Source organism: Aotus nancymaae, unplaced genomic scaffold (assembly GCF_030222135.1).
Source record: "Aotus nancymaae isolate 86718 unplaced genomic scaffold, 86718_ANA_hifiasm-v0.15.2.pri h1tg000088l, whole genome shotgun sequence".
NCBI lineage: Eukaryota > Metazoa > Chordata > Mammalia > Primates > Aotidae > Aotus > Aotus nancymaae.
Window position 1 is genome coordinate 14,176,100 of NW_026988503.1, and position 11,167 is coordinate 14,187,266.

Here is an 11,167-nt window from a genome sequence, read left to right on the forward strand (position 1 = left end):
TTCATCTATGAATGTTTAATAATACGTTAATACATGCACCTGACTGTATCTCAGCTCATAGTAGAATATGAATCATCACATTTTTAGTTCTGAGGAATTGCAGAAATCTTTTCCTCTTCCTTTAAGTCATTATGATGTATTTAGACTGCTCAAGCAATGAGATTCTTACATGAAAATACAGCCTTAACTCATTCAGTTTAGTTCACATCCTTAAGCGGATGTTTTTGACACATGTATTTGTTACAGTGGTGGACACATTTACTTTATAAACCAACTCTGACATGGATTTGCATGACTGAATGAGCCAAAACTCGAATTTCAGATTGCTGAGTGTACGCTTATAAATCTTGATTACAATAATATTTTGTCCTTATTCTGCATCATAAATAATTAAAATTAACCAACTATTTGGCTGAGTTGGGTTGTGAATATAATTTTGTTATTCCAAGTTATTTGTTCTTGAATCCTCTCTAAATAGTGCATTCATTCAAGTTTATATATGTCTTATAATATTTTGTGCAGCATATATATTCCTGAGAAATCGTGTCTAAATCCAACTATTGTAAATGGAATTGTTTTCTAAAAGTAAAGAAGAGCTTGGATTTAAAGAAATCCTGGAGTCACTTTTCTCAGTAAGAATCGTTTTTATAATATGAGTCATCACTTTTTATTTCATCAATGGAAAAGTCAGATTTTCATGGATTAGATTTTCTAGGAATACATCTATGTGGGTCACACTCCTTATTCGCAGACACTGCTATACTTTAAAAACCACATAAATACCTGCATGTAATCTATCATCATGCAGTCTATTTCAGAACTTATAAAAAATGATGACAAACAGACCCTGTGTTTATGTTATTCACAAAACAATGTTCACAATATTGTTCTTTGATCTCTGGTCTTTTCTAATTGGTTTTGCATCTGGATGGTCTCAGTATTGCATGACAAGAGAGTCTGTCATGCTATTCGTTTTGCATCTGGATGGTCTCAGTATTGCATGACAAGGGAGTCTGTCATGCTATATCCTTGCTTTTTTCCCAGAATTCCATAACTGTTTAGACATTTCTTAATATTGGACCTCTGAGTGTCCTTAGAATATTTTTCCTTTAACATTGTTTTTGGTTATAGTGCTTCCATTTGACAAAAAACAGATATAGAGAATATACTAGTAAAAAGACCATGAATTTTAGATTTTAAAAGACCTATGTTTTAATAATGGTTCTGTTTTATATAAATGGTGTGGTCTTCAGCAGTTTATTTACATTCTCTAGACTCTGATCCCTCATCTGAAAGTTAGATAATGATAGCTCATAGGGATTTTGTGTTGATTAAAGGAACCATAATTGATATTAACAAGCAGTACTATAACTTAGATTTTTAAAAAAATCTTATGTAAAGTGAAATATATTCTTTTAAATGATGTGTTTAAAAACCCAATAGTTTGAAATTGGATTTGATATCTTAACTACAGTCTAATATAATAATATTCTATATAAATGATTTTTAGTAGTAACTATTCAGTAACTTTTTTAAAAAACAAATACCTATAGTTGCAATTATAGTTACAACTAAAACTTGTTACTGACATATATTTTATCTTTTTATTTGTTTAGGTTTATGAAAATTCACTTAGTTGCTATATAATTATTTACTCAGAACATTATTATATCTATGTGACAAAAAACATATAAACCAAAGTTTCAATAGGTAGAGAGGAAAGCTGTTGAATAGACAGCTGTGTGGTTTTTTTGCCCTGAAATTACTTATACTTTTGTTCGTGTTTTTTTGCCCTGAAATTATTTATACCAGTAAATATGTAAAGAAATTTGTAAAGAAATTTTGTAAAGGAATTTCAAGTAAGATACTGACATTATGATAAAGCAATATTGGCTCAGCAGAGTACAAAAACAACACACATAATTGAAACATATATTAATTTTCCTTTTGAATAGTAGTATTTTATGTTTACTTTCTATTTTACTTTAATTTTTACTTCATAAGTATATATCAAAGTTCAATAAAATTTTCACTGTCTGTCTTACATCATTTCCTTCCTGGTAAGCATTCGTTCTTTTGAATTCTTGATACTCAATGAAAATCATTTAAAGAGGAAGGGAGAGGTGTTAAAATTTATTCACTAAAGTTGTCAAATATATTGAGTAAGAGATTGTTTTGAGAAATTAATAAAAACTGCTCTTTCAAAAGATACTATTATGACAGTGAAAAAGTAAGCCATAGACTAGGAAAGGATATTTGCAAGTACAACTGATTGGGGCATTATAGCCAGAACAATAGGAGACTCCTCAAAATTAACAAGAAAAGAATAACTCACAAGGGAAATTGGCAAAAGACTTAACAACCACTTGGCAAAAGACTTAACAACCTCTTAAAATGAGTATCCAAATGGTCGCCATTTAAAATTAATGCGACTTACAGTCACAATGAGAATCCAACCAGGATGAATAAAATTAGAAGAACTGACAATTCTAAGAGTTGATGAAGACGTGAAGCCAAAAGGAACTTCAATACAATGCTATTGGCAGGGTAAATTGGCACAAGTACTTAGGAAAAGTTCTAAAATTGGACTTAGGTATATTCTATGGCACCAGCAGTTCTAATCATACATAAACCAACACGTGTGCACCAAATGCTTATAAGAATATCATAGTAAATACAAAGATACTCATGACAGTATAATTCACAACAGTCCAAAACTGAAATTAACCCACAAGCCCTTTAACAGTGGATTTAATGCATTTGGATGCACTGGAATACTATACAAGAATGAAAAGCAATGAACTGCAGCAATGGACAACAAGGAGGCATCTTGCAGTCACAACAATCAGTAAAAGAAGTCAGAAATTAAACACATGCTGTGTGTTTTTTTTTAAAAATAAAAGCACTATAATAAAAACATTAATTTTAACATAATTTAATAATAAAATCACTTTTAATTAAAGAACGATAGTTCTTAAGAATTCTTATTTACAAGGTAACTTCAATGAAGCAAAGCAAGGAAAGGTATAATATTAAAGTCAGGAGAACATTTATCTTTGAAGAGAAAGACATTTGGATGGTGAAAGAACACATAGCAAGAATGGTGTTCTAGCAGTCAGTTCACTAGCCTGAGTGTTTGCTTTATAATAATCCAATGAGCTGTACATCTTTTATTTTGTGTACTTTATGTGTATTTTATTTCACAGTAAAATGTGGGTTTTCTTCTTTTGAAGAAAATTACTTTTAGATATTTTTGGCTTTAATTTCTTGGTAGTATTCTTTGCAACACTGACTGAAAGGTGGATGTGACTCTAGCAGCCAGGGCAGTGAGAGTTTTTATGTAAACAACAATTAACTCATCAGTCAACAACAACAACAACAAAGAAATCCACAACATCTGGAAGACATGAATGGACAAATAAGCTCTATGACTCTCTTTCGTGTTAAATGCCTGAGAACTAGAACAGACTTAAACATTCCAGCCTTCTACAGTCTAATGTCTAGGGTATTTGAATAAAAAATTATAAAGGGTTTCATCTCAAAGCATCCTACCACCCTAACTAAAAAACTGGTACAATGTCTTGTGAGTCTTTTGGCTGGATGTGCAGAGTTATACCACAGAGTTGTGTATAACTGCAATGCTAAATGGTAGGATATGACACATTTTGATACATTAAACACTGTTTCTTAGTGGATTAGAGTTTCTTTATAGGGCTTTTCAGTGAACCATGAAAAAGTTGTTGGTTCCATTCCAATTTAATTTGTGAAACCACTTGCACCACTGATGCAAGAGAACATGTTCTAGAAAAAATTTTGTATTATTCTGTGTCCTTTCTTATCTCTAACAGCTTATTTCTTTATTAGTAAGTAAAGAGCATTTTCAGTGATTAAAAACAGCAACCCTGGAATCCCTAAATATATTCTTGCTTTCCGTAATGAAAAAAGTAACAGTGATAAAGACAATTCTAAAATTTGACAATTATGGAGATTCATATGGAAAATTTAAAACTAAGTTTTGGTTTTAAAACCAAAAATTGTAAACTAAAAGTTTTAACACTAAGTTTAGGAACTTAGAAGGTGATTGAATTTTAAATAACATTTAATCCCTAAACAAAGAAGCAAACAGACAAAGAAAGAAAGTACAAAAATAAGGGTGCAAAATGAGAACAAAACATAAGCTTTCTACAAACACTAAAAACACAGAGAAGTGAAAAATACCCTACTTTCAGTTTTCTCTTTGCTAAGAGTGTATTTCAACATTTTTAGACAAGACCTTCGACTTAAAACCCAAAACAGGACATTTCTGAAGAGGGAAAATAGCTATATGTACAAAAAGAAGGAAATTACTTGCTAAGTAAATGGACAAATTGATAAATAAAGGTCTTTTGGAAATAACAACAAAAACTTAATTTTGCTTAAATTTAACTCTAAAAATATTTTAAAAATTTAAAGTCTAAATATAAAAATATATATTGTTTTAATATTATAGGCTAATAAACAGATTCAATAGCCAAGTTGGGCCAGCTGAATTCGATATATTCTCTCCTACTTGATTAAAAACAATCCAGTCCTTCCACGGTCATTGCTGGGATCGACCTCATACCAGTTGGTAAGTTCCTGCCCTCTCTCTGCTTGTCCTATTAACACAACTTACACCTGTCAGAGCATTGCTATAGTGTCCTAATCGAAAAATGTTTTACATGAAATGAGAAGATCTGTTTTTCAACCTTTTTTTTAAATGTAAAAGGAACATTTAATCTTCATATTCTTTTTATTATAAATTATCTCGATCATAAAAATCAACATTATTCTTTCTGCCTGTTGGCTTCTGACCAGTATTTCAAGCTTGATATTTTCTCCATTTTCAGCTTTGAAAATCTATTATCACTCAGCCTAAGTGGGTTACTAAGCCAGTCATCTTCTAGTCTTGCATTTAAGTGACTATTAGGACATACTTTATGAAGTTTGAAGTGACCCTCTATTCTTTCTCATATAAAATATAAGATATCAGTTGCAGTCAGATACAATTCCTAGGGAAAAGCTACTGTATTTTCTCCAAGGTCGTAATTGTACTAAAGCATCCAAGGGCAATGTTTTCAGACTGAATTCTAGTTTTTCCCTGAGACATAAAAGAGGATTGATAAGCCTATAATTCAGGAACCACTTACAGACTTATAGGAAAATTATGTATTTATAATGTTCTTGATAAAAGAACATAGGTCAAAGGCAAAAAGGAAACAGAAAAGTACAAGGTAGAAGAAAAATCTCTGGCTGTTTCTTGACTATAGATTAAATTTCTTGGAATGCTAAAGTGCACTTGACAAGAATACTGAGAGTGTGGGCTGACAGGCTGCCACACGATGCGTCTGAGCATCACGGCAAGTCTTCCATGAGTGCTGAATGGGTTGAAACGTTGCACTGAAAGAAAGCTTCCTGGACTTAGAGAATAAAACAAATTGGTAACATATACAAGTTAAATTTTAAAGTGATGATATCTTTATAATGCCCATGTTATAAGTCTGCATATAATTTTTCAACATAGATTTCTTGAAGCTGATATGTTTGGACTTACGGATACTGTACACAATCCTCCGTGAGTATCATTTTGTCTTGCATGCCACACTCTGAATCATTTGAAGCACAAGAACATGACTTTATTTCAATTCTTTAAGGGAAGGAAAGGTTTCCCCCAAAGACTTTTATCGTCTTTTAAGAAAAATTTCATCCAAGATAGCTTTAATATGAGGAAAATTAAGCCACCAATTGTAACCTCTATTCTCCTTCTGTCTCCTTACCTTAATCCCCACTAACCCCAACTTCCTCTCTCATCCCAACCCCTTCCTCCAGACTAGGAAATGGTTAACCTCCTTGCCAAAGCCAACCCCTCCATCTTTGCCCTCAATAATATCCATCCCCATCTCTTTAGGAATCTTACACACCAAGTATTCTCTCTTGCTCCCCAATTTGCTCCCTTCTAGTTCTATTTACACCTTTCTTTGTCCTTATAAGGTGCTCAAGGTTCTCGCATTCCAAAAAAAATATATTTTGGCTGCATACATATATTCTTCATCAAGATACTACCGTCTCCCTCATCTACTCATCTAAACTCTCAAAAAGGCAGTGTTTCCTTACTATTTCTTCCTTACATTTTACTTTTAAATTGGGTTTTCCAGTTTTCTGCCTTTAAAAATAGAAAAATTGCCCCTAATTACCCATTCCAGGGGACACTTTTTATTCCTTTTTTTATATTATCATATTATAATGCATCTGACTACCCTTTTAAAACAGTCTACCCTTTGTTTGTTTGAACCTTGTATTTTTCTGTCATATTTCACTGACAGTTTCTTTTCAGGTTTCTGAAACCCTTGCCTTAGGAAGAGAGGATTAGGTAAATTATCTTCAAAACTCAACTGCTAGGTTTTATATGAAAGACTGAACTTTTTTTAATGTGGAAATGTGGTCCTTTGGAGGGGGGAGTCATCAGACATAATCAGGTCTTTCTGTAAAACAGTTATGCTTATGTCACCCTGAATAAAGCCACCTGAGAGATGTCTATTTCAACAGGTAATGGAGCAACTGTCAGCTGGATGTGGACTTTGATGCTTTGAACTATATAGCATTTGTCACATTTTTAAACATCATATATTGTCATCTCTCATTTTTCCATTGGGGTTTCAAATGAGCCCTGTCTGCGAGGTAAAAAGCCCAGAAATGTATTTAAATTTTGTTCTGAATGCAAATAGAACCAGTACCCACAGTCCAAGGGCTCCATATTCCTTGGGCTGAGATTGTCCCATTAGACGTGATTGCTTCCCTGAGCTGTCACCTTCTGCAGGGGCTCTAGGAGAACCTGAGCATAGTTATCCCTACTAGATCTACTCCATGGATGAAGAGTAGAAGGCAAAAAATAGCTCTTTTATTGCACCACAAAGCACTCAATACTGTGGCCTGCTCTGGAAATTAGCCAATACACATGCACAAGAACTGGCACTGGTCAGAAAGCCACAGAAGATGAGCCTGTGCACCCCTGGCAGTTCCTGCAGTGTTGCTGGCTTCAGGATGTGCTACTGTTGTGTTTCCAGCTGGCATGACTGCAGGCATCTTGTTTCCACAGGCTTTTACCCCATCTATACATTAAGAATGGGATACACTGTACCCAAAATCACTAACACCAGGAAAAAATGCCAATTTCAACTTTTAAACAGTTTCATACTTTGCAGACCTTGTTGTTTGCTGATGATCTCACATTTGCAAAAACAAAACAACAACAAAAAAACCTTTATGTTGATCTTAGTAGTCAAATCTAAGCCCTTAAGACTTAACTAATGATAGATGCTCTTTCACATGGTGGTGCCTGAGTTAAATAATTTCACTGAATAAGTTAATAGGTAAGTGATTACATATACATTAAATTTAATAAAACATAAAATTTATATTAAAATATACATAGAAATGTGTATTAAAATACATACTAAATATATGTATATTTAATGTGTATATGTATGCATATATATAGATTGAATATTATAGATAAATTGAAATGATTATTCAAAAAGCCCAGATATATGCCTCATTTTTCCCTGAAGAAAGTACTTGGTTTCCAAGAAATTTATGCTTCAGCAGCCCTTGTAACAATAAATAAAAATCTGAGGGTTAGAATGTGATTCAGAGATATCCGGAGTCTACAATTTATTCCCAAACAGAAGGAGTCAATATAAATCCTGTGAATTTCATTGTCTGCTGCCAGAAAACCTATTTAATTATGAATAAGAAATGCTTAGAAATGTTCCCTCTTTAGGGAACACAGTCCTTATTTGGTACACAAGATCTTGTAAGTCCTTTAAAAATTACCCATCATAAGTACAACACTGTCATCTTAGTTCATCATTAGGGAACTCTACACTGGAATAACTCCAGACCTTCTTAGTATATTGGAAAGATGGTCATGAGAATACATTGAGGTTTCCTTGCATTCTTAGAGCTTTTTGTCACAGGACCTGTTTTTAGTTATTCTTTTTACTTAGTTGGTTTAATGTGATTTCCATATTCTGAATTGGATCCAGATGTTCAGATAGTAACTTAGACACATTTTAAAGGTATTTTTACTGTAGAGATAATGTCCTCTAAATATATTAGCCTATCATAAGATGCCAAAGCAATTAAATTTAAACCACACTAAAAGTACCGAAATAAAATATCTTTTCCCTTTATGACCCAGCTCTCTAGGTATATTCCAGAAGACCAAGAAGTTCCTCAGCTCTGCTCACGTTTGGGCCATTAGAGAAATGCAAAGATGAGCCTGTTCTTACTAGACATTATTTGAGAGGTTGGTTAGTTGACCTCCATGACAAGAAATATTTTGCATGAATTTAAATCAGTACTCAGTATATAACTTAATTAGGATGTGTTCAATCTCTATAGAATGTGTTGAAACCAAAAGAATTTCTTAACTGTTATGCTACTGTGTGCCATGAGTAGGTTGCAGGTAGCTGCGGTGCCAATCACAGGCACTGTAAAAGTGGCCAGGACGGGGTGCCTAAGGCCACTGGAGTCCCTGAAAAACTTGTTTCTGTCTGAGAAGATTCTGCCCAGTGTATTCCAGTGCTCCATACAGATATAACGCTTTATGTAGCCATATGTATAAAGATGGAAAAGCTCAATAATAGATGTTGAATTTTCACTAAAGCAAGTAAGACATCTAAGGGCAAGTTTTCCAAAATTTGTTCTATGGCTCAGTAATGTCATCAAAGACCCAACCTCATTTCATTCTTCTATTTCAGCATTCTAGGTATGTTGACATTTGTCTCCAGGCTGGTCACCTCATGGCTAAAAGATGGCTAACAAAACTCTAGGTTTCACATTTTTAAATGGGAGCAACTGAACAGGAGCTAGAGAGATGTCAAAAGCAATCATTTGCCATGTGGCCCTCTCTTTTATAAGGGAGGAAACCCCTCCCTAGAGTGATCTACTATACTTCCCCTTATGTAGTATTGACCAGAAAGGTGTTACTTTCATGTGGACATTGATGAAGGGGTATGAGATTACCATGAATGGCTTGGACATTCATGGGGTGGGCATACTGCCACCTGAATAGAATAAAATGGAAGTGCAGTTAGCAAGAAATATAGGAGAACGGCTGCTAGGTAACCAACAAATAGTGTCAGCTCTTGAGAGATTTATCAAAAGGAAATGACTTTGTTTATGATTTTAAGAGTCATAACCACTTGCAAGTTAAAGGTAATATGTAATTTCTCAAGTCTAACTAGCCTCTTCTCAAGATTTCAACTCTATGTGCTTCGGTTTTTTTTTTAATAGCCAATTTTGGGTTTTCATTAATGTAGAGATACAGTTCAATGTATATCTACAGCCACAGGTTCTGTAGCTGCAAACTGAGAGAAAATATTTGCCAAACAGATATCTGATAAAAGACTTTTAACTAAAATATACAAAGAACTCTTAAAACTCAACAAATAAGAAAACAATTAAAAAACTCAATGAAAAAAGTGGGCAAAAGTTCTGAACAGTCACCTCACCAAAAAGATAGGTGGATGGCAAATAAACACATGAAAAGATGTTCACCTTTTGTTATCAATAAAGTTAAAACGACAAGATATCATTACACATCTATTAGAATGATTAAAATCCAAACAACTGACCATATTTACTGCTGATGGGGATAGAGAAAAACAGGACTTTCATTATGCTGATGGATATGAAAAACAATAGGACCACTTTGAGAGACAATTTGACAATTCCTTACAAAGCTAAGTATAATAACCTTACGTAAACCAGCAATCATGACCCTAGGTATTTACCCAACAACCAATGTGAAAACTTATGTCTGCACAAAAATCCACATTCAAATATTTGTAGTACTTTTATTTATAATCACCAAATTTAAAAGTGATCAAGATGTCCTTCAAAAAATAGATATATCCTTCAAAAGGTAGGACAAAAGGTATGCTACATCCATACAATGGAATACTATTTAGCAGTAAAAATAAAGCCCCATCAAGCTATGTAAAAACATGGCTTCATTTTAAATGCATGCTACCAAGTAAAAGAAGTCAATCTGAAAAAGTTATATATTTTACAGAGACAGTCAAAAGATTAGCAGTCACCAGAGGTTTGGAAAGGGAGTAGGATTAAATAAAAAGAAGCACGGGATTTCTTCTTAAGGTGAAGCTATTCTGTATGATACTATAATGGTAGCAATGACACTATGCGTTCATCAAAACCTACAGATCTTTACAGTACCAAAGGTGAACCTTGATTTATGAAAATTTAAAAAATCATTTAGGAAGTCAAGGAATCCCAGGAGGGAATGCAGACTGCAACAACAACAACAACAAATCTGTGTTACAAATGTATGAAATAACTTCACTGAGGGGACTGGGTAAAAGGTGATGCTCTAAGCAACTTAGGAAATGGGTAGAAACTGTAAAACCAAAGACAAATAGAATGGCACATAATCACTGTACTCTAGTGGATAAAGATTATTTTCCCCATAGAAGTACAAATTCACAGTTCTAAAAGAACTCTTTATGAATACTGAAAATGAGCAATTAAGTGCATGGCAAATGGTGGGAACAAGATGTCTCACTGTTGGAGTAAGAAGTCACAGATGTGCAAGAGGAGAAGGCTAGAATGATTCATGTGGTAATGCATTAGAACTAGAGGCATCAGTATGTTGGGAAAATAAAATATTTTTTCTTCCCCATTTTAGGTTCATGGTTGAACTCCTAAAACCAAAGGACAGATGAACAAGAGAAAAGCATACAATTTATTATGTAAGTTTTATGTGACATGGGAGACCTCAGAAATGAAGACCCAAAGAAATAGTTAAATATGTACATTTTTTTTTTTAAATGCCAGGTCTGATGAGAAAGTAGATAGTGTGGAGAAGTATGATTGGACACAGGAGGTAAGATCTAATGGTAATAAACTGGGAGGAGCCTAGTAAGACCAGTTTGTTCATATTCTTCTCTGTGTCCTTATGTCTTCAGAGATAAGGATGTTTCTTTCCTCTAGATAAAAGGGAGGGCAACTCTAGAATGAGGATCTTATAACCTGTTTCATGGGAAAAGGGTGACGGGAAGGTGAGAGTGACTTTCTTGCTTCCACTGTGTTTCTCATACGCCCAGGTATCACATTTTGGGGAAGCATG

At 33.7% G+C, this 11,167-nt stretch overlaps 1 long non-coding RNA gene across 1 annotated transcript; it reads left to right on the forward strand.

Moving 5' to 3' along the window:
• The first annotated feature begins 528 nt into the window (after positions 1-528).
• Positions 529-5,579, forward strand: LOC105730677 (uncharacterized). The gene is made up of 3 exons (XR_001110545.2): positions 529-632; positions 4,490-4,609; positions 5,543-5,579. It is a non-coding gene; the product is annotated as an uncharacterized LOC105730677 (long non-coding RNA).
• The last annotated feature ends 5,588 nt before the right edge of the window (positions 5,580-11,167 follow it).